This window comes from Martes martes (assembly GCF_963455335.1).
Source record: "Martes martes genome assembly, chromosome: 9".
Taxonomy (NCBI): Eukaryota; Metazoa; Chordata; class Mammalia; order Carnivora; family Mustelidae; genus Martes; species Martes martes.
Window position 1 is genome coordinate 30,034,900 of NC_137896.1, and position 19,466 is coordinate 30,054,365.

General features: G+C 43.6%; 1 protein-coding gene across 2 annotated transcripts in view; it reads right to left on the bottom strand.

Moving 5' to 3' along the window:
* SLC23A2 (solute carrier family 23 member 2) overlaps positions 1 to 19,466 on the bottom strand; it is a 131,698-nt gene that overhangs the window by 97,794 nt on the left and 14,438 nt on the right. The window contains exon 2 of one of the 2 annotated variants that reach the window (XM_080812904.1): positions 7,466 to 7,592. The exons of the other annotated variant lie outside the window; for it this stretch is intronic. The gene's annotated coding sequence lies outside the window, so the exon portion shown is untranslated. The remainder of the gene's footprint in view (positions 1 to 7,465; positions 7,593 to 19,466) is intronic. 2 annotated transcript variants of the gene reach the window in all.

Consider the following 19,466-nt stretch of genomic DNA (forward strand, 5'->3'; position numbering starts at 1 on the left):
CTCTTACCAAAGGATACACAAAACAGACACGTAAAACCTGGTACAAGTAGTTGCCTGCAAAGAACGGAGCTGCAGTCAGACAGGAAGGAGACCTAATTGCCTTGTCTGTCCTTGGAAGCTCTGTGACTTTGTTCCTTGTAGACCTACTATCCATTTTTCTTTAATTATAAATAAATTTCATGTCCTCGTCACCTCCAACCCTACCTCCCACTCAGGGGGGGAAACGTCCATCTAAAGTATTTTCATCTAAGATAAGGCAAGGCTGCTGAAGAGGCGATGGCATGTCCAGCCCTGACTGTGCCCCGGATGGGCTCTTTCGACTCAAGAGGTCATTTAACCTGCCACTGCCTGAGGGCTGGGCCACTTCTAAGACTCTGCCTTCTGTGAAAACACAAACATATCTCTGTAAACCAGGGATTAGAAGTCCTAATGATGCCACTGGGAGCAGAAAGTGGTTCTCCTGTGGCCCTGGCAGGAAAACTTCCAGGATGTATGAAAACAGTTCCACACAGACCATCTGTGGGGTTGCCTCATATCCTCCGTGGAACAAAGTGGGCAGAGATGTATACAGATAGCCGCAGTCTCTCAATACTAGCTGAGGGAGGAGGGCAGGAAGTTGAGGGAGCATCTATCGGATGACTTGTTTTCTTAATGAACTAAGAAGTGGAAGTCATGGTGGAGAGGAGAGATGGAGGAGGACACTGGAGGAAAGAGGAGTGAAAGGACTCCCGTAAGGAAGAAGAAAAAAAAAGTCAAGGGTCTGGGTGAGCCCGGAACTTGTAAACAGGTGAAGGAGAAAGTCACTCTGATACCTGGTTTCTCTCCAGCAGAGTGTAACGGGACAAGAAACATGGAAGAACTAAAAAACGGGACTGTGCCACTGAAGAAGGCTGGTAAGTCACCCAGACAGTTCATTGAGGAAACCAAGATGTCAGTAAGAGGACAGTCACATGACTCCCTGTGGCACCCACAGTGGGTACAAAGAGTGCGGAAGGGAAGAGGAAGCCAGAGAATGCCAAAGTGCCTGAGGAGAACAAGAAACAGGAGAGAACAAATGAGACCTAATGAAGGATAGGTTGTGCGCAGAGACTCCACAAGTGTCATATGGGAGAAGGCAAAGCTCAGGAGAGCTGAAGTAACTCGAAGTAAAACTGCCAGAAAGGATCCCGTGAAGGGAGGGTGAGGTTCAGAGGCCTGAGGAGCCAAGAACTCAAAAACAATGTTAGAAGAAACAGTGGGAGGAAAGGGAGCAAAACAGGGGCCAATGTTCTCATTAGGAATGGTCAAGAAGTTGGTAGATGAAGGCAAAAAGGTAAGCGAAGGGTCGGGTCACAGACTGGGGTGGCCTTCAAAATGGCAGGCATTATTGAATCCTAGAAGGATGTAACATCCAGAGAATTCCCCATTTACATTTCAGATCTTTGCCTAAATTACCAATTCCTCAGAAAATCCTTCCCAGACCCCTTAAAATCCAAATCAAATCGCACACCTCCCTTACTGTTCCCTCTAAAGCAACAACCACAATCCATACCAAGTATCCCTCGTTGTTCAAACGTATGTTCTTCCTGAGGTCACACAGTGAGGAACTCACGTTTTTCTGAACCTACATGTTTCCTAAGTTTTGGCTAACAAAAAAATACGATTTCAGAGAATGGAGGGTATGCCTAAAAATTATCCAGAGAGCTACCAGATCAGGAAGGCAGTTTTCAGGTAAACTGGCTTCAGAACACCTTGCCACACATGTTTAAAAAGTAGTCTGCCTGGGGTGGGGGAGAAGTCCGTGTGGCTGTAAGAATTCCTAATACTGTCAAAATTCCCTTTTTTTTTTAAAGATTTTATTTATTATTTATTTGACAGAGATCACAAGTAGGCAGAGAGGCTTTACTTTCTAATTTAATGTGGTTCTCACTGTATTGCTGATGGGAGTCTAGTCATGTATAAGCTTTCTTATAAAAAATGTGAAAAGTCAGGGGCCACCTGGGTAGCTCAATTGGTTAAGCAACTGCCTTCGGCTCAGGTCATGATCCCGGAGTCTGGGGATCGAGTCCCACATCAGGCTCCCAGCTCCATGGGGAGTCTGCTTCTCCCTCTGACCTTCTCCCCTCTCATTCTCTCTCTCACTCTCTCTCTCAAATAAATAAAATCTTAAAAAAAAAAAAAAGTGAAAAGTCTAGGGGCACCTGGGTGGCTCAGTAGTTAAGCGTCTGCCTTTGGCTCATGTCATGATCCTAGGGTCCTAGGATCGAGCCCCACATCGGGTTCCTGCTCAGCGGAAAGCCTGCTCTCCCTCTCCCACTGCCTCCTGCTTACGTTCCTTCTCTCACTGTCCCTCTCTGTCAAATAAATAAAATTTTTTAAAAAAGAAAAAAGAGGGGCACCTGGGTGGCTCAGTGGGTTAAGCCGCTGCCTTCCGCTCAGGTCATGATCCCAGAGTCCTGGGATCGAGTCCCGCATCAGGCTCTCTGCTTAGCGGGGAGCCTGCTTCTCCCCCTCTCCCTCTCTCTCTGCCTGCCTCTCCACCTACTTGTGATCTCTGTCTGTCAAATAAATAAATAAAACCTTAAAAAAAAAAAAAGACATTTTTTAAAAATGTGAAAAGTCTAAAAGAGCACAAATAAAATGTATCACTTATAACTCATTCAACAAATCTTAAGATTACTGAATAATTAATGTTCCTTCAGTAGGCAGGCACTTGGATAAGCTGCTAGTGGGAGTAATAATTGGTTTAACATTTCTAGATGGCCATTTAACAACATCAAAAGCTCTAAAAATACATATAGCCTCTGACCCAACAATTCTACTCTTAGTGTATTTAACAAAATAATTAAAATAGGCTCAATTTTTAAATTATGAGAACATTCACTAAAATAATGTGTACAATAATCCAAACCTGAAGGGGAAAATATTAATGCCTAAACTGGTAGGTTAAATTGTGGATACATTCTGAGGCATCTGGGTGGCTCAGTCAGTGAAGAGTCTGACTCTTGATTTCAGCTCAGGTCATGATCTCAGAGCCATAAGATCGAGCCCCTTGTCAGGCCCCACACTAGGCATGGAGCCTGCTTAAGATTGTCTCTCCCCCAGGGCACCTGGGTGGCTCAGTCAGTTAAAAGTCTGCCTTCGGCTCAGGTCATGATCTCAGGATCCTGGGATTGAGCCCCTCACCCAGCTCCCTTGCTCAGCAGGTAATCTGTTTCTCCCTTTGCCCTTCCTCTCCACTCATGCTCTCCTGTACACGCTCTCTCTCTTAAATAAGTAAATAAAATCTTTTTTAAAAATTTCTGTTACCCTCCACCCCTCTCCCCCTGCTCTCATATAGTCTCTAAAAAAAAATGCGTAGATACGTTCTCAGAACACTGTGGGGATTTAAAAACTGGTAACAGAAGTACTCACTGACATGGAAGGAAATGTGCTGAGTGTATCCCTGAGTGGAGGAAACATACATGATATCCCCATTACAGTGTGTACATACACACACACAAAATGAAGGGGAAATGCCCAAGTGTTTTGTGATTTTCTGATTAACTCCAGATGAGAGGATTATGACTTTTTGCTCCTATTTTTCTACAGTGTATGTATCATTTTAAAGATTTGGGTTTTCTATAAAGTCATCTCCACATCCAATGTGGGACTGGAACTCACAACCCCAAAATCAAGAATCATAGGCTCTACAGACAAGCCAGCCAGGTGCCCCTATTTTAATTTTTAAACCTGAAGTCATTGCCTATGGACAATATAAAGTAAATACACAGGCAAGACAAACCAGAAGGAGAAAGTACAGCACTCCAATCCTTGTAACGAGATGCTCAGCCTCTCATTTCCAAGGACTTGCTGACAGAAGCTGAGTAAAGAGACCAAAGTGTGGTCAGAAAGGAGGCGTTCTGAATGTTTTGCAAACTTACTGTGCTCAGGGACTCCTGACTTTCCTCTATTTCCTCATAGCCCTATATTCTAACTACTTCTAAAGGCTTTTGTGAGTTGTTTTTTGTTTTGTTTTGTTTTGAGAGAAAGAGAGTGAGCAAGAGAGAGAGCAGAAGTGGGGTTGGGGGGTGGGCAGGGAGCAGGCAGAGGGAGAAGGAGAAGCAGACTCTCTGCTGAGCAGGGAGCCCGATGCGGGACCTGATCAATCTCAGGGTCTTGAGATCATGGCCTGAGCTGAAGGCAGCTGCTTAATCTACTAAGCCACCCGGGCATCCCTAAAGGCTGTTTTTATCTAAAAACAGTAGTGTACTTCTTCAGATTTTTCTGGGTCATCAAATTCTTTATTTCAAAGAAATGAGGGCGCCGGGGTGCAGGCTACAGAGCTGGTGGTGTAGCCCAGTAATACAGGGTCTGTTCTGATGGCTGGGGGTGGAGACATGGCCGGGCCTGTGTTACATGTCGGTGTGCGGGTAACAATCTAAGTACGGAAAAGACTCTTTCGGTGGAGTGTGGTCATGATTACCATGGTTGTATACTCTGCCTAACTTCTCTCTTTTCCTGGTATCTGCTTTCCCTGATGGAGGGGAGCAGCTTCCATAACCTAATTTCCCTTCCCTGGAAGGTGGGAGGGAGCCAGATGTGGAAAAATCCAAAGCAAAAATTCACGGGCTGACAGCGAGCACAAGCTGAAGGTCCTAAGGGATCCAGGGGCTCCGCACTGGAAGCTCAGAACCAGCACAAGAACCTAAATAAAACTAACAGCGTCCATCTAAGGGTCTCAGAGCCAGAGGGGCATTGTAACTACTGAACTGCAAGTTCTGGTTTCGTATGGCAAAGCTGAAACAGAATAATACCTGCATTTTCGTTTAAAAAAAAAAAATTATCATTAGAAGGACTGGGACATATTTATTGATGAGATTTTTCCATACCAAAGTCAGCCAAGGACTTAGGCAATTTATCAACAGCTGGTCTTAATCCAACACTAACACACTGATTTTATAACCCATCCCACCGAAAAGGCCAGCGCTCACCTAATGTGCTTGGAGTCCCTTCATAGTAACTGTTCCATAGTAACCATCGTCCTTCCCTTCTTATGCAAGCTCCCTGATCTTCACCAGTGTTTACAAAGGTTTTTGAAAGTACCCATTTTTTCCAGTAAATATTTAATTCTCTTGTTGCAACCAATCAAACTATGAACAATGAGCATTTTATATAACATGTTTAGTTAGGAGAAAGTGGGACACTGACGTCAACAGCACACAGTCTATAAACCAAAGACTCCAGAATTACCAGATGCAGCCTCTCAAAATCAGCCACCAATAAAACACACTTCCTCACCGCTCCAAGTCTTTAATCCAGTTTCTAACCAAGTCCGTCCACATCTATGGATCAGCTTCTAAATTGTGCCCAAAATCAGACCCGGGCACCTGGTCGGCATGCTGCCAGCTCCAGGCAGAGCTGGTGCTCTCAGCGATGACTGCCCGGACAGTGAATTATCACTTGCATGCTCCGGGTAACACACTAACTGGCAGGCCTCCTCACTTCTCAGCTTTGTAAACTTAATATTTAGGATCTGTATGGGGTGGGGAGGAGGCGGGGGGAGGAATAAACCAATCGTTTGGCTAGTTTCCTAAACTGCCACGAGTCTCCACACTGATGGAAATGGATTACTGTGAGGCCATCTGCCACCTCAGTGACTGGAACAGTGAGTGAATTATAGAGACGTGATAATTATCAAACTGGGCATGAGCACTCGGAGAAAGGAACCCAAAAGGGCCAGAAACGGTGAGAAATGAACTTGGGGAAGTGGGACTTGGAGGACAGGGGGGTCAGCTTCAGAGTACAGAGTCTCCTGAGCGGTGGGCCGCCACGGAGACCAAGGTAGGCCGAAGTCTGGCAGCCTCTAGGCCACGAGAACAACTTAGCTACAGCATACAGTGGGGAGTGGAGGATGAAAACCCCTGCAGGGTCAAAGGAGTCCGAGTAAATGCAACATAGCTTTACGAAACAGGAGCTTCTGGGCAGGTGAGGAGAACACAGAGAGTCCACTGCTGAAAAATCTCAAGACGAAAGGTCAAGAAGCTACTGTGTTAATCCAAGGACAAGGATTCTGGCCACTGGGATGGTGGATGGGACAGTGAGAAAAAGGGATAGAGGGAGTGAGCTGAACGAGAAAAAAACAAAAGATCTAGTGTCAAAGAGGTCCTCTAAAGAAAGAACAAGAGTGTCTCCTTTAAATAAGGAAACGGGCTTGACAAGGCAAGTAATGAACAAAGTCTGGACATGCTGAATTTGAGCTGGGGGTGGTATGTACACCCGGCAAGCACCCATCGAAGACCAGAGATCTGAGAGAGAAGTTCTGTGCACAGAGCAGAGAAAGAGAGGTGTGAACTGAAATATAAAGACTGTAACTGAAACTGAGAGCTGAGAGACCACGTATTTCGCAGGTACTCCCCCCACAGAACAGTCTTCCCCTCACCTCCCTCATGGTTAATAAGTATTACTTTTAAGAATGGATTACATATAATTTGATACTGGCTTAAGGAAAAAAAAAAAAAACCTGCACACAGGAAAAAAGTCAAATCCACAAATGCTCACCGTGGTGTCATTAGGTGGTAGGATCAAAGATCTTCCTCCTATATTCTTGGAATTACCGTGTTTGTTTTTTGTTTCTTATTTTTTTTTTTTAATAGTAAGTATAGACTTTCTATTAGAAAATGAAAAAAAAAATCTTAATGATACCCTTTTTAGCATTTGTGAAAGCATTTATAATTGTGAATTTTAGTTTGTAAGTTAGAAATAAATAAATAAAAGTACCACCGACATAACATTCTATACCTACCATACTGAATAAGTTAGTTTTGACAAGACAACCTGTTTGAGAGAACATTTATTAATAGGAGTGTTAATTCTTGCAGTTTCCCTATAGGACAATTTGTCAAAATTTAAAATACTAAAAAATTAAGCACTGTACCCAACAATTCTACTGCTAGAAACTTACTTATGGGTATTCTCCCTAAAGTACGTACAAGAAATTTCATTGCAGTATTGTTTGTATTAGCAAAACATTTAAAATAACCAAAAGCCTATCAAGCTTTGGGATGAGGGGGGAAGTAATGTAATAATATCACTACTTAAATTGTGGAATGCTAGAAAAAAAAGAGGGCTTCCGTCTTCACCCCCAGGGTTCAGACCTGGGACCCAGACAAGGGCCTCAACTGGCGATAAGTACTCAAATTTTAATGACAAAAAAAGTCAAAAGCATATAAAGGAAAATGAAAATATTTACTTCCTACCTTATCACTACCTGTTAGTAGCAAGACTTTCCCTGATTTCTCCTTTAATCTGCTTACAAGGAATTTGGCCTAAAGCAGTCCATTACCTTATCATTAGCATTAATGGAACTATTAATTATTCCCACGATTGCATTTAGACTGTCGGGGACATGTGCAAAGACAAGGTCAAGCACAGATGAATTCTAACACTAAAGGGCTGTCAGCACATCGTGAAATGCAGAACGAGAAAGACTGGGTTTCAGACGCACCTAAATGCCACGCCGTGGACCTGTCCATATGCTTTCCGTTACAAGCCGCTGAGCTACATTTCCTCGTGCTGCTGAGGTCCAAGCTCGAAACCACAGGGGGATCCCGGTTAGCAGAGTCAAGACCTAGCTAGAGAAAAACAGATGGTAAATAAAAACAGAGTAATAATGAACCTACCAGGAGGCACTCCGCATGAATGGAGTCTACTACTCACTCAGCTGTGGCCAATCCTAGAACCTGTTCTATGACACGCTCATTCTGAAGGAGCATCTAGGAGGCCCCAGCCAGGCCCTGGGCAGGATCACACACGGCACCTTCTTGCCCTTCAACATCGGCTCTTCATCTGCACTTTATATTTTGGAAGATGGTATTTTAGAATACATGGGAAAAGCAATTTTGTACTTAGTTGGGGTTTCTTCCTTGATAATCTTTGAAACTCCATATTCCCTAGCATAAGACCTCAATTTTTTACCCAAAAAAAAAAAAAAAAAAAAAAAACTTTTTACATACTTCTCTAGTGTTCTCTAGTGCTCACTGTACTAAGTACCTCTTAAAAATCTAAGATTTTACTTCTTTGAGAGAGAACAATCTCAAAGAGCAGGGGAGGAGCAGTGGGGAAGGGAGAGGGACAAGCAGATTCCACCAAGCACAGAACCCCACGCAGGGCTCAATCCCTTGACCCTGAGATGATCATGACCTGAGCCGAAACCAAGAGTCAGATGCTCAACCGATGGAGCCACCCAAGAGCCCCAGGGACCTGTTAAAATTAATAAAGGGATGGGGCACCTGGGTGGCTCCATGGGTTAAGCCTCTGCCTTCAGCTAGGTCACGATCTCAGGGTCCTGGAATCGAGCCCCACATCGGGCTCTCTGCTCAGCGGGGAGCCTGCTTCCCCCTCTCTCTCTGCCTGCCTCTCTGCCTACTTGTGATCTCTGTCAAATAAATAAATATAATCTTTAAAAAAATTAATAAAGGGAGACATCATTAATGTGCAGTGGGAAGAAAGCAGGGGAGCCTATAAGGGGAAGCCAGTAAAACTCAGTCAAGCACAGGAAGAATTGTCAATCACAGACCCCAACAGAAGAATCTCAACAGGAAAGAATCATCAATGATGGGCCTCAAAACAGAAAGACAGTACTCTGCAGCCCCTACAAGAAATCTGCAACCCTGGCCAACTCAGCCCATGACAAGCCACCATCACCCTGAACTAGTGTCTTCCTCCAACAGGCTTTGCTACAAAGCCACCCCTCCCAACTTCTTCCTTCTCCATAAAATAATCTTCCTCTCTGCTGTACCTGCCTATGGTTTGTCCATGGTTTAATGTCCCAAATAAACTCATTTTTGCTGGTAAAAAACTTATTTTGAAGGCTAACATTATTTGGTGATTAGAAGTGGGATCCAGAAGACTGCCAACAACTCCAAGGCTGATGAACAAAAAGGTACCCATATCCACAGAGCTACCTGAGCTCACTGCTTTCTCGCCAACCCTAGAACTTGAATGTAATTTTTCTCCTGGATTTTGAGCTCCATTCTGTGTTTTAAGCTCTCTAAGAATTATTTGGCATCTGTTTTAAGGCTTTGTTCTTTATAAGAATGCTCATTTGGCCTTTGGTCCAGCTCCTGTTATGAACCAGGCTACTCCGACTGAAACTATGCTAGCCTTTTACCCAACTTCTTGGGAACAGGGAATATTATCAGGAATCTAAAATTGCTTGTCTACAAGATACAATTTCTAGACTAACGGAGGCAAACAAAGAGAGAAGAGGGCTTCTGAGGCCTTTTTCGTTCCTGTCTTCTATGTCTCAGGATGTGCAGCAGCTGTCTTGTGTTCACTCCTGAACTTCCCTTTTCCTCTGAAACTCTCCCCACTCCCTCCTTTCCTGAACGTAATAAAAACTGCCCCTTTAAAGTTAAGTCTTCTGAGGATCTGAAAATCCAAATCTCTTATGTACCCTGGACCAAGGCCAGACTACGCACCAGAGTTGAAGAGTTTCCTAAAGTGACTCAGAACTCACATTTGCTAAAGAATTTAACACACTTATTCCAACTTACCACCCCGGTTTCTAAGGTTTGTATCAGCCAGGCCATGAGCTTGTTGGGGAGGACCACGCCAAACGCTGGATGAAATTAGCCCCATGAGAACATCCTAAAACATGTAAAGAAACAAACCCCTAACTTTGGCAAGATCCTAGAACGCTCGCCGGAAATCTCCACCAGGCAATTACAGTAGCTTTTCCTAAGCCTGTTGACTGGAACAGAATTCAGATTTGCACACAACAGCCTGATGACCTCATGGTAACTACTATAACCAACTCCAAAGTGTCTCCAGGGAAGATTCTGGTCTTCCTTTAGAAGCTGAATCCACCTGGGTAGCATTTAGCATTTACTAACAGGCTGAACCAGGATCTTTTAGTTGAAGGAGCAGCATGGAATGGGAAACTGTGTCCACTCCACATTTGGCTTGGCAAACCAGTTCACTCACACCCACAAGGGCCACCTGAAAGACCACGAAAACTCTCAATTTTCAACTCTGGCCAATGACGGCCCCTAAGCAGACCAAAACCCCTTGGTTTCTGCTATAGGTGCAAAGGGCCAGGGCAATGGGAAAAAAGACTGTTACAAACTAAAGCATTCCAGAAGCCTTCAGCCCTCTTGCCAGCCTTTCCAACGTCCTCCTAATTCCCAGCAATGGGGCTCCAAGGACCTACAGGGGCTCTTCCCAGTCCCCACTCTTAATTGGCCTGAAGAAACCACTCTCCAGACTGAGAATGAAATCTCTTTGTCTTACTGATCCCACAGCTACATTCTCCGTGCACTATACCACTCCTGGAAAGCAGGTCCTGCAGGCAACAGAGCACGAAAACAGCCCAAATAGTTGGGGGGGAGAAGGAGGTTTCTCTCATAAACCTCAAAGGTTCCTGTCTCTGCACCTATTCCTTTTTGGTTAGACCCTTGGAGAGATTCCCACCCTTTTCTCCTTAGTTTCTCCACCCCATTCATTCACTGGGACGATTTCTTAGAAAAGTATTATGCCAGAATTTCTCCCAAAAGAAGGAAATTACTCTAGAATCAAAACTGCCGGGGAGCCTGGGTGGCTCAGTGGGTTAAACCTCTGCCTTTGGCTCAGGTCATGATCTCAGGGTCCTGGGATCGGGTCCCACATCGGGCTCTCTGCTCAGCGGGGGGCCTGCTTTTCTCTCTCTCTCTCTCTGCCTGCCTCTCTGCCTACTTGTGATCTGTCTGTCAAATAAATAAATAAAATCTTTACAAAAAAAAAAAATGCCAACCAGGTGGATTAAATGAACCTTTAGCCTCTTGTTTGCTCCATTTCTGACAGCACGATAGGGGAGTCTGGGGACATGGCTCATTTGTTCCCATCGGGTCAGCTGCCACCCTCTTTATGGGCAGATTCCTCAACTGATACTGGCAGGATTCACAGCATGCCTCCCACCAAGATTCAAACAGATCCCTCGCCACCTCTCTCCAGAACAAATGCCTTATAAATAAAGAAGCCCTTTAAGGCATCAAGCCCGGAGTAGGAGACCACAGACTCAGGGCCTTTTCATCCCCTGTGCTAGGCCCTGGGAGCCCCTACTTTACCTGTGAGAAGACCCCTGGCCCAGGATGGAGGCTAGTCCAGGACCTCAGAGCAATAAATAACATTATCCCTGGGCGCCCTGTTGTTCTCAACCCCCACACACTGAAGTCCATTCCCACTAAAAACAAATCCTCCTTCCCTGTAATTGTCCTATATAGTGCACTTTTAGTATTCCGGTTCATAAGGACAGTATCTTCTTGCTTTCACCTGGGAAGAACAGTAATAAACCTGGACAGGAAAGCCCCAGGTTGCACAGGCAGTCCTTCTTAATTCCTTATAAACCTTAAAAGCTGATTTGGAGGATATAAAGTTTCCTGCAGGCTCTAGTTGGTTACAATATGTATTATGTTCTGCTTTTCTGCTCCCTTTCTCAAATCTCTTCACAGGAGACAGCATTCATCTGTTAAAAACTTTTGGCCTCAAAAGGACATAAAATTGGGACACCTGGGTGGCTCAGTCGGTTAAGCATCTGCCTTCGGCTCCACTCAGGATCCTGGGGTCCTTGGATTGAGCCCCTGCTTGGCAGGAAGCCTGTTTCTCCCTCTCCCTGCTGTGTTCCCTCTCTCGATGTCTTTCTCTGTCAAACAAATTAATAAAATCCTTTAAAAAACAAAACAAAACAAAAGGACATAAAGTCTTAAAGACAAATTGCAGCTTGCACAAACTCCGGTTCATCTTAGGGCACCTGATCTCAGAACAAGGACTACATTTAGACTCAGGTTGGTTTCACAGCATCCTGAACTTCCCAAAACCTAAACTAAGTGCCAATTACGAAGTGTTTTTGGACTGGCTGTCTGCTGTCGAAACTGAGATTCCAAACTTCTTACAGCTCAACCATTGTATGCTTTACTTGAAAAATGACAAACTTGACCCTGTCATTCAGAAAGATCGAGAAGACCTAGCTTTGGAGACTTTAAAGAAAAGCCTAATAAAGCCTCCTGCCCTCAACATCCTAATGATCAACTTCCCTTTTCCTCATTGTTCGTGAGAAGGAAGAAAATGCCTGGAGTACTTACCCAAAAATATGGGGGACCATCACTGACCCACAGGGTAGGAGAGCCAACCACTGGAGCCTGTGCCCAGGGATGTCCCTTCAGCCCCTACCTCAGAGCCATTCCTGTCACTGCCCTTCTGGTTCAGGCCCGTGAAGTAAGAATCTCAGGATTCCCCCTAACCAAGCTTCTGCTGCCTGCAGAAGCCCCCCTAAAATCTCACCACACTCAGCACCTCAGTCAGCCGCCTCACCTCCTAGGAGATCCCCCTGCTACCTGCTCGTCACAGAACTCCTTCTCACTGCCATAACCTTAATTAAGCCTGCGATTCTCCTCTCCTCCTTCATGGAGGAGACCCCTCACAACTGCCTGAGACCGACAGATCACCTCTTGACTTCCTGTGACAATTCCTAGCAAACTCCTCTAACCAAGGTGGATTTTTCGTGTTTTACCAATGGTGCTGGTTTAGAGGATGAGAATGACAAGTACCATGCTGGGAATGCTAGTGTGGCCCCTCTGGAAGGGACCGAGGCAGCACTTCTACCTTTAGCTACTTGAGCCCCACAGGCTGAGTTTCATGCTCTCAGTCAAGCTCGTACCTTGACCTTGTACCTCAAACCACAAACATTTATACCCACAGCTGGTCTGCCTTCAGGTAGCTCAGCACTCTGGAATGTTACGCCAATAATGTGGTACCCTTACCTCCAAGGGGGATAAGATTAAAAATGGCTCCTAGGGTTAAAATTCATTAAATGCCATATTTTTGCCAGCTGCTCTTTTACTGAACTTCCTGGGCATTCCAGATTCAACTCTCTGGAGGCCGAAGGAAACCACCCCACGATACTGCCACCAAAACACTGCTCTCAAAGAAATCAAGAGCCAAACCTCCTTCACAGTTCAATGAGATGCTCTCCCAAATGAGGCTTTTGAAAAACTGACCAGAGACACCTGATAACTGGCCCCCAGAACAGGAAAAACAATACTGGGAATCTAATCATTGTTGCTTTGATAAAAAAATAAACTGTGGTTTGGACCAAATAACCTTGCCCAATTCATGAACCAATACAGTGGGGAGATATAAATAAAGCCACAATAGTGCCTACCTCACCTGCCCCACGTGTCTAAAACACAAAGCAAAAAATTCGTTCACACCATTCACTTGAAATTTCCGAAGGGGCCATCAAGGTTTGGCAAATGGATTTCACAGAGCTACCCCCCCACCTCGCAGATTTAAATATGTTTTAGTCATGTTTCTTATGTTTTCTCCCTGGACCACCGCTGTCTCTTGCACCCAAGGCCACTGCTGCTTCTGTAGCTAAAATTCTGTTAGAAAAAAAAATCATCCCCATGCGGAGAACTCCTCTTTAATGTCACAGTGATGGAGGAACCCATTTTAGCAGGCAGGTGCTTCAGCAAGTCTGCGTCGCTCGGCCAGTTTTACAACACTTCTGCCCTCAGACTGGTCCAATGTGCTAAGGGCACTATTAAGATTCAACGGGCAAAATCGGGAGAGACCTCCCCTATTATCTGGGCCTAAAGCACTGCCATTGGTCCTTGCTAACTCAGACCCAGCCCTTCAGACTTTGACCCTCTGAAATAACCGGAGAACGACAGATGCCCTCGGCCCCTGCCGCCTTTGACCCATGGTTGATAGAGATACACTTGAACTGTGTAAAAGCCTCGCAGCTCCTGTTGAAAATAACCAGGCACTGGTAGAGCCGTGTTTTCACCACGCACTCTGGAGAGATGAAAACTTCAGAATCACACCTTGCACCTGGAAATTTCATCTACAGTAAAAGACTTCCAGAAAGACTCTTCAGCCTCCCTAGAAAGACCCCTCCTAGGTGCTAACCCACCCACGTGCTGCCAAACCCCAGGGAACAGACGTGTTGCATTCACACAACCTGTCGAAAGTCAGCAAACCCTGATTGGACCTCCACACCACCTGCTGACCTGAAAGTAATGATTTCCTGGAATTGAGGCAGATACATCTGATGAGACTGCTTCCCCCAAGATGTCCAGCCCTGGCCTGTTAGAAGGTTCAGGATTCACAAAGTCTCTTTTTCATCCAGACTATTAACAGAGTCTAGATTCTAATCCAAAACTCATGGTTTCTGAATTATCGACTTTACCGTATTATTACATTTGGTTAGAACAGTTCTTTCGAGATAACAATACTGTTTTAAAGTATCTGCAGAGTTTTGCTGTTTTGCAAAAAGCCCACCAGCTATTGCTTCATATTTATACCTGCACTGTACCTTCCCAAATGAACTCAGTTCATTCTTAAAAGGGCTCCTGTCATATTCATTATTCTGTTTTCATGACTGGCTCAAAGGGGTGACTTCTAGTAGGCATACAGGACTCTGGGTTTGCCTCCTATAGAGGGAATTTTCTCCCCTAAATTGCAATCAGTGCCAATGAATATTTGTAGTTGGCTCCTTTCAAAGATTTTATTTGAGTAATCTCCACACCCAGCAAGGGGCTCAAACTCACAACCCCAAGATCAAGGGTTGAACGCTCCACCAACTGAGCCAGCCACATGCCCCTAGATGGCTACTTTCAGATCTAGGATTCTGGTTTAGAACCATCACACAAGGGTGCCTGGGTGGCTCAGTGGGTTAAGCCTCTGCCTTCGGCTTGGGTCATGATCTCGGGGTCCTGGGATCGGGTCCCGAGTCGGGCTCTCTCCTCGGTGGGGAGCCTGCTTCCTCCTCTTCCTCTCTCTGCCTGCCTCTCTGTCTACTTGTGATCTCTGTCAAATAAATAAAATCTTAAGAAAAAAAAAAAAACCCCATCACAGAATTTGGAACTGTCATGTTACTTTTGATTCTGTACTTGTTGCCTGTCAAACTTTTGTAAAAATGACATACCCAGGGGCACCAGGGTAGCTGAGTCGGTGAAGTGTCTGCCTCTGGCTCAGGTCACGATCCCAGAGTCCCAGAATAGAGCCCTGTGTTGGGCTCCCTGCTGGGCCGGGAGCCTGCTTCTCCCTCTCCCTCTGCCTGCCGCTTCCCTTGCTTGTGCTCCTCTTTCTGTCAAATAAATAAATAAAATTTTTTTTTAATTAACATACCCAATAAAGAGACAATCTCCAATGCTTACAATCTAGATAACTATGCACTAGAAATGGGAGACGCCTGAGAGTTCTCCCTGCACCCCCTCCTTGTTACTCAAAAGTGACCTCAGTAGGTTTCCAATCTGTAGAATTTTCTCCCAGTGTGGGACATGACACACAGGAAAGGTCCATCCTAGCACGGAGGGGCAAAAGCCACTAAATTAGAAGAATCTGACTACTGATCAGTAATGCTTTTGGAGAAAGATCTCAATCAAAAGGGGAAAATACGAAAATTTATAAAGGGAAACTTCGCTAAAGTAGAGTCAGGAGGTTAGAAGGGGGGAGCCAGTACCACTGAATGCCAACTGTAAGAAGAATTGTAAATTACAACCCCAACAGAAGAATCTCAAGAGGAATGAATCATCAATAACAGGCCCCAAGAGGAGAAAATGTACATAGTATCTCATCTAAGAAATTAACCACTCCTGCAATTCAGCCAAAGACAAACCCTCACATCACCCTGAACTCCTACTTTTCTCCCAAGGATTTCTGACTTCCTCATTCTCCATAAAGTAACCTTTTTCTCCTTTGTTTGTTGGCCATAGCTTTTATGTCCAAAGTTGCAAATCTCGGTTAATAAACCCAAATAAACCCACAAAATAACTTTTATTTTTCAGGTTAATGTATCATACCTGTGCATTTTATTTTTGCAACCGCCCCCGGAATGACTGGGCCCACACTTTATAAGTAAGAAAACCAAGAGGGGTGAGGCCTGGTCAAGGTCCTGGAGCTCCTATGAGATGGACAAAATTGAGGTCAGGGACCATCACACCTATGACGTCTGGGCTTTATGACTCTACACTGTGTTCAATGTCAGCACCACAATACCCCACCAGTGCTGTTTGTGGTGAAACAGAGAGAAGATGTGATTACTTAAAAATCACCTTCTTTTAAAGCCTCTTACAAATGTATTGTGAGGGTGCTTATAGAAAAAAAAGCTGGCTCGTACTCTATTTATTAAGCTGGATTACCAACAGGTACACAGATGTTCATTTTATTGTTTTACATACCCTTATACCTGTGCATAGGTTTCACAATAAAAACGAACCCAGAGCCTGACCTGGGGCAGCTGTCTCTGGAACACCAGTCAGGAGTCTGGCCCACCAGTGTAAAGAAAAACACAGGTGAGTTTAGTCAGATACCAAGTTTCCTGTTAGAAAACAGTTCCAGGGGCGCCTGGGTGGCTCAGTGGGTTAAGGTTCTGTCTTTGGCTCAGGTCATGATCTCAGGGTCCTGGGATAGAGCCCCATATCAGGCTCTCTGCTCAGCAGGGAGCCTGCTTCCCCCTCTCTCTCTACCTCCCTCTCTGCCTGCTTGTGATCTCTCTCTGTGTCAAATAAATAAATAAAATCTTTACCAAAAAAAAAAAAAAAAAGTTCCACTGCAAACTTTTTTTTTTTTAAATACTCCAACTTTTTCTACTGTTTGTTCAGGAGTGAGTTAGCATCACAATCACTGATGGCCTTGAGGCAAATAAGCATACAAATGCCATCAGACTTGTATCAGTCCAGCCTTCAGGAAGCCTCCAGGGATCCTATTTTTTTTTAATTTCAGAAACTAAACATTGGTCTTTTGCTGTTTGGGGACAAAAAAATTACTACTCAGTTTGAAATAATGAGCATATGAATGGAGAAACTGTTTTTCTCTTGCTAAAACGTTGCATTCCGGGCGGAAGAGAAAGGTAATTTATTTCCAAAAATAAAATCTTCATCTTCATAACCATAAATCCATTCTAAGCTATGTTTATTAAAAATTTAAAGATTCAGAAGAAAAGCACCAAGGCAACATCCATCAGTGAAGATTATGTCAAGAAGAGGAATAATGGAAATACCAGGGAAAAAAGTAACCAAAGAAACGCATAAGAAGAACAGCTTATTTTCAGTTAAACTGAAATTATGTACGTTGTCCTTTGAGAAATGCAAGTTGCACAGTATGTGTAGTATAATCCCATTTTTATTAAAAGTATAATTATACAGAACATATTTGTGGACATAAGAAAGGGCTGGGAAGGATAAAGAGCAAACTGCCAGGAAGTACAGGGTGGTAAAAGAGGCCCATGTGACTTTTAAAATTTGTTTTATCCAATTCTGACAAGTTAGAATTATTTTCCAACATGTGTATGCTCTTTCATAAATCCTTTAAAAGGCTAAAAAATATTAATTAAGAAAAAAGCTTCCATGAGGGCAAAGCTGCAAATTACCAAAATGTCACTTTAGCTTCAAATCAGAGAAAAATTGTCAAGGGACAAGGGCAAGTACTATGACCCCATGAAGATTTGTTTTTGGAAAGTATTTTTTAAGCTGATTAGTAAAACCAGGGTTTGGAAGGACTGGCTTTCTACTCCACTAGACTATCAGACACCAAAACACAAAATCGGGTCAGAAGTTCTAATACTGGAAAAATACCAGTGTATTCTTGAGAGAAAAATTAAGCAGGAGGAGCCACTCAACAAAAGCAAGACTGAGTTATCAGTGTGCATCCTTGAACTTCTGTCCCAGCACCAGTCAGCACCCTTCCCCTTTGTATGCCACCACACTCTGGAAATGTGAAGATCTGCCCTTTGCACACAGGGTTACAAGGCTGAGATCAAAGCCAAGGCCCCTGTGAGCAGTTCAGAGGAAACATCACTTGCAGCTCAATGACGTACCACCTGACTTTCCCCTGTAAAGGCCACTCTGAACGTACACGAAAATATTTACAGCTCTTCTCTAGTTTCTTAATTGGGATATGCAAAAGTACTAAATGCTACAGTTTCCAGGTTTTGATTTCACAGAGGGGAAAAAAAAAAAAAAAACACAAAATTTTGGGGGGCGGTGGTGAGTAACAGACATATATATAGAACTGTTATCTTTATATTTTACCATTTCCTTAAAAAAGGATGTTAATACTTCAGAAGCAGGAAGGACATAGTCCCGGGGCCAGTACCATTCTCAGGCCAGAAACTGAGCAACCAAATCATTTTGTCAATTCCATAGATGCCAAAAAGGCTGACAAAATACCTACTCCGAAATCAAAAAACAAGTAACAAACCTCTTCCATGAAACTTAAAATACTTGCTGAACAGGACAAAGGCTATCTTGTGAAAACGAGGGCAAAACACAAGATATTATGTACTACTTACTCTTCATGCTCTTACATTGAGTTTGTATTTTGTAACTGACTTAAAAGAAGCACATGTATGTACCCAAAAATTTAGGCAAAATGGGCAACTTTTTTAAAACATTTTTTTAAAATCCTGAACAAGTAACAGTACACAAATAGAGAAAACTACAAAAACAAAGAATTGTGCTCAAAAAAAAGATGCCAGGCTCAAGACAAATTTACGGGCCAGTTACATCCTAACCTTCCTGGTAACGAAATAGGAAATGGGAAACCTTCCCAATTCCTTCTGGGAAAACTGACAAGCTAACAAAGAAAGCACAAGAGAAGAAAACTGTATGTTAAATTCACTTGCCAGTCCTGGATTTTTTTTTTTTTAACTTTTGCATATTTGACATGCAAAGAATGACATCTGGTTTCAATCTTGACTTCTTTGATCCATGCGTCTATAGTTCTCTTATGAACTGTTAAAGTGCCTTTTGTCCATTTTTTTCAGTAGGTTTGATTTTTTTCTTATTCACTGGTAAGAGCTCCTTACAAATTATGGCCATTAACCGTTTGTCATGTTGCAAATATTTTCCCCCAGAAAAAGTAAAAGACTGCTTTTTCCTTTCTGTTTATATCACTTGAAATAAAGAACAGCTTTTTCACCTTCCTAAAGTCAAATCCCATATCTTTTTGCAATTGCTTCTAATACTTTTGTACTTAGGAAGCCCCTCCCCATTCCAAGATGAGAGAAATATTCACCTTCATTTTCATCTAGATGTTTTTGGTCAAAATAACTTTTAAATGTTTAACATCCATCCCTTTAAAAATGCATATCCAGGAGCACCTGGGTAGCTTAGCTGGTCAAGCAGCTGGCTCTTGGTTTCCGCTTCAGTCATGATCTCAGGGTCCCTGGATGGAGACCTGTGTCAGGTTCCCCACTCAGCAGGGCGTTTGCTTGAGATTCTCTCCCTTTCCCTCTGCCCCTCCCCCTGCTGGTGTGTGAGCCCACCCACCCCCACCTCCCCCACTCTCTCAAATAAATCAATTCTTTAAAAAAATAAAAATAAAAATGCATATCCAATAAAATAATTGCTCTAGGAAAATAACTAGATGAGTATAATTATATTTACTTTAGTTATAGAATAAGTCGATATTCAATATTTAAGGGCTGGCTAACTAAATTATGACAATAAAATGCTTTACAATAAAAC